This window comes from Papaver somniferum, chromosome 11 (assembly GCF_003573695.1).
Source record: "Papaver somniferum cultivar HN1 chromosome 11, ASM357369v1, whole genome shotgun sequence".
Taxonomy (NCBI): domain Eukaryota; kingdom Viridiplantae; phylum Streptophyta; class Magnoliopsida; order Ranunculales; family Papaveraceae; genus Papaver; species Papaver somniferum.
Genome location: NC_039368.1, coordinates 75017862 through 75022440, shown reverse-complemented (window position 1 = coordinate 75022440; position 4579 = coordinate 75017862). Strand labels below are relative to the sequence as shown.

General features: G+C 36.6%; 1 non-coding gene across 1 annotated transcript; it reads right to left on the bottom strand.

The window, feature by feature from the left end:
* Nucleotides 1-3655: 3655 nt before the first annotated feature.
* Nucleotides 3656-3742, bottom strand: LOC113325616. The gene has a single exon (XR_003348077.1). It is a non-coding gene; the product is annotated as a small nucleolar RNA R11/Z151 (small nucleolar RNA).
* Nucleotides 3743-4579: the final 837 nt, after the last annotated feature.

Sequence of the window (4579 nt, the reverse complement as noted above, 5' to 3'; positions counted from 1 at the left end):
AGAATGGCTGTTGTTGGTGGAAGAATTTGAGAGGAGAAAAGTCATGCATTTGGAGCGTAAAGGGCAAAAGGATCAATTGACAGGCGAAAAATATGTGGAGCTGGCTAGGTTGTGCAAGGAGGAGGTGAAGAATGAACTGTCAGTTTCGCATAACTGACAGTTGAGTCGAAAAATTGAGTCGTAGGTTATCTGAAACCGACAAGCCTTGTATGGGTTGGTTGGCCCTTATCCACTCTACCAGGGTGGTTATATCCACATTCTACACGACCTAAAATTCAGAGTCTCTCTTATCATTTGTTCACCTGAAATGAATTTGAGAGAGAGGAAAGGGAGGCGCAGGTCTGAGCCAATTTCCATATGAAATTGGGAAGATGAAGCTGGTGCTGAACCGAAATTGAGGCATAGAAGAATTGAAGCTGATCAAAGAGATGGGTCTCTGTGATTGTTCAATTGAGGAGATTCAAGGGTTTTTGAAATCGAAATTGAAGAGAAGAATACGGAGATGATAAGAAAATCATTGTTGCTTCTGTACATGAAACTAAGAAGGAATGGCGGCCAGGGAATTTCAGAAGCGAGTGATAAGCAGTCTGTTGGTGGTCGTTGTTATTTGATGCTGCCAAGAAGAATCAAAAGATGTTATCGATTGTGGATTGAGTTAGAGCGGAGAAATATTGAGATGGGAAATCAGTGAAGTTGTTATGTAATTTCTGTTGAATTGAGATGAAGTTAGGGTTCTGAGATTCAAGGGTTTGATGATTGAATATGGTGGATCTGAGATGTTCGATAATTAGCAGTCTGTGGTGGGTCGATTAACGGAATCTGATTGAATTGGTTTTAATGTATTTCTGAAGTTGAGAAGAACAAGAAGTTGCTGCCAGTATTGGTGTTAGGAAGGAAGAATTGGAAAATGGGTTGAAGTCAGATTCAGCTAGGAGTTGCAGTTGGTGCTGCAGTTTTGGTGGAGTTGCTGCTGGAGCTACAGATGGTACTGGTAATGGCATTGCGGGTGCAGAGGCTACAACAAATGGAAGTGCAAGGAGATTTCTTTTTTATTGATGCTGCTGTGAATTTGTATTACAGGGTTTGGCAAGAACTGGAGTCATCTTGAAGGCACTGGTGCTGGCTGTGAAGTGCTATACAGGGAAGATTGAGAAGCTATGAAGCTGGAATGGCAGAAGTTGGTGGTTAAGATGATACTGCAGTTGGAGATAGAACAGTAGAAGTGGCTTGAGGCAGAGCTGAAGAACATGAAAGGATCTGTTGATGCTGATATTACAAGGTAGGGTGAGTTAGCTACAGCTGGTTATGAAGCAGTTGCAGTTGAGATGGCAGCTGCAGAAACGATGCAGTTGGTGTGCAGCCGAGAAAGAACCAAGTGATGTTGTTGTTGCAATTGTGTGGTTGGAGTTGTTAAACTGAGAAGTGGGTTCCAGGTTTGAGAAGTGGATGCAGCTGAGCTGTAGTTGGTTTGTGATGAAAAGGGATTGCTCGCGTCGCTGGTGGAATTAGGAGTTGAGCTGCAGAGATGGTGTTGCTACAGGTTAATGTTGGTATGGACTGAACTGATAGATGGGGTAGTCTGCTGAATGAATAGTTTTGTATGAGATGGAATTGTGCAGGGAAATTAGCCTGAGACAGGCCGGAAATCAACAATAAAACAAAGGGAACTCTGCTGGAATTTCATTCTGCCGAGTTCACTCAGTGATCCGATCCGTCTCAGCTGATCCGGTGCGACTCAGATGGACTTGGACCTACTTTGAATGGGCTTCACTTGTGGGCTGTTTTAGGAGCCGGCTTTTGTCAGAGGATATGGGTGCGACCTAAGTTAAGAAATCATAGGAGGGAAAGTATAAAAGGGAGAGACCCATAATTATCTAATTTCTTCTTCTACTTTTGTTTTTTAGGGTTTAGAAACATGATTCTTCTCTTTATTCTTGTGATGAACTCCATGAACATGTGTAGCTAATTATCTTTTGGTTAAGGAATAAATTGGATTTCCAAATATGGGTAGTGCTCAATAAATTAGTTTTGTCTCATGTTTTATCGATTATGATTCGCTAGAAATATCGCCATTTATGATTGATTGTTAATTTTGTCAAGTTTCAAATTGGTAGAACTCGTAATTATATCTACTGCTAGTTTAGGGTTTATCATACGTAAACGTGATACACCTTGAATACAAGTAGCATGATTGTGATTATTGCTTGTAGTGATACATCCTAGTAGTCACAAGTGAGTCATAACCTTTGTTAAATCGGATTAGTGCTTTTACACGTTCGATTGCTTTGATTGGCCTGATTTCATAGAACTTAATGCATTTAGGGAATTAGACTTGATTAGTGCTTTTACACGTTAGGTTGTTGTCTAAGGTAGAATTCATACTCGCATCTTTTAATGTGTTTGTTGATGAAAATAGGAGATTTGCGGGATATACTTGCGATCAAGATATCTTAGGACCTTTGATAAAAGAGAGATTAAATATCAATTCTAGTTATTGTTAAAAAGCATGTTTGTGAATGAAGATGAGTCCTTAAACAATATCTTTACATCTTTGATTTGCTTGTTTATTTCTTTGTTTGCTTTTCTTTTATTTTAGTATACTCTTATAAATATCAGAAAATACCCCCTTGTTACTTATAAGAAACCATAACATATTGACAACCCAAGACCTCTCTGTGGGAAAGATCCTTTCTTGCCCTTGCTATATTTATATTTTGAGTAGTAAGAAAGTGTAATTTATTTTTGACACATATGACAGCGATCATCTGACTAGTGTAGCTAGTAGTTATACTTTTTGAGAGTTGGTTTACGGATGATCCATATTTAAACAACAATCTAATGCTTTTTCCAGCAAAAAACAACACGAAAACCAGTAGATAATAACATCAAACTGATTATACTTCAATTGGAGGATAATCTAAGTAAATTGTAATGAACAAAACTCATCATATATTAGATTGCAGTACCATTTCGATCTAGCTTGTGCTCTATCCATGGGTAAGCGGTGTCCATGCAATCTTCATACATCATGATCTTCAGAAGTGCTTTCATCTAATAATCTCTATCGATCTACTAACAGATGGACCACCTACACGAAATCATATTCTATCATCTTAAAGAAATTGTTATTTCAAAGTGGTTCAGTACAGATCAACAATCAAAAAATAATGTCATAGTGCACTGTATTTGACGAAGCTACTAAAAAGATCTCTGGTTTATGTAGACAATATCAATTAATATCATGAAATAAATGTAAAAAAACATTTAGAATGCTAAAGCAATTAAAATAATTAAAAACAGCTAATAAAACCTGGAAAAAGTTCATACACAAGCAAATTGTACTACATCTAAACGAAATTTACACATGATATATCGCAGTTACATATGTCATAGGCATGTGTAATAGAAAGTTACACATGCATATGACATGTGTAAGCCGCAGTTACACATCAATATTATGACTTGTATACTTGGCACGTATCCTATGTTAGCTATAGAAAATTTTACATATAGGCAAACTCTATTACAAACCACATAAAACAATACAAACAATAGTCAATAAGATATAGAGTAAACTCTATTAAAAACCACTAAATATTTGGGTGGAGATAATATTTAAAGTAACTTAAAGAAATAGTCAATAAGAACATATTTTAGGCTTCAGTGTATGTATGTAATATTCATATCATTGATAAATCTCACTGAAATCCACCAAGATATAAAGTTTTATCATCATTAGCCATTTTAATCTTATTTATTGAGATAGGTGCATACTTATGAGAAATGATGATAGAGTTAATCCATAAGTACAGGTTTAACTAAGGTTTCAATGCACGCTGGAAGGAAAATACACACTATGAATACTGAAAAGCAAAAAACTATGAATTCTTATGTATAACGTACCATATCCAGAGTGAAAACCCCTAAGTCTGGATTTTGTCTTTGTGCATGAGATCGATAGTGAATTTGGGTTGGTTTGCAACTGATGAATCTATCTTTAACTAACTTCCTAATGTGTTTCCCTGCACAAAACATAACAAAACCAGTAGATTCAACCAAAAATAAGCACAACATAGATACAAACCAGTAGATCCACATAGCATGTGCAACTAGCAGTTACACATTCGATTAGCATGTGTAACTACCAACTACACATATAATTAGCATGTGTAACTAGCAGTTACACATCTATTTAACATGTGTAACTAGTATCTACACATCCATATAACTTAAAGCTGAGCAAAAGAAAGAAAAGTTGAGATTAAACCCAGGCAACAAACAAGTTGTTGCTGTGTAGAACAGGTGCAGGCAAGCTCTTTCAGGATCTCTGTTAAGAACTTGGAAGATAACACAATCACAATCATTTTTGTCAACTATGAAGATAAAACCTTCGGTAGGGAAGTGCCTGCAATTGCTTTTGTTTGTTCAGCCACAACAGCCATAGTATAAAAGTTCACAGAAAGGAAGTTGATAACTTACCTTAGCATGTGTAATTAGAAGTTACACATACACCTAACTAGTGTAACTGAGAATTATACATCCATATATGACATGTGTATCCAGCAGTTCAATGAAAACA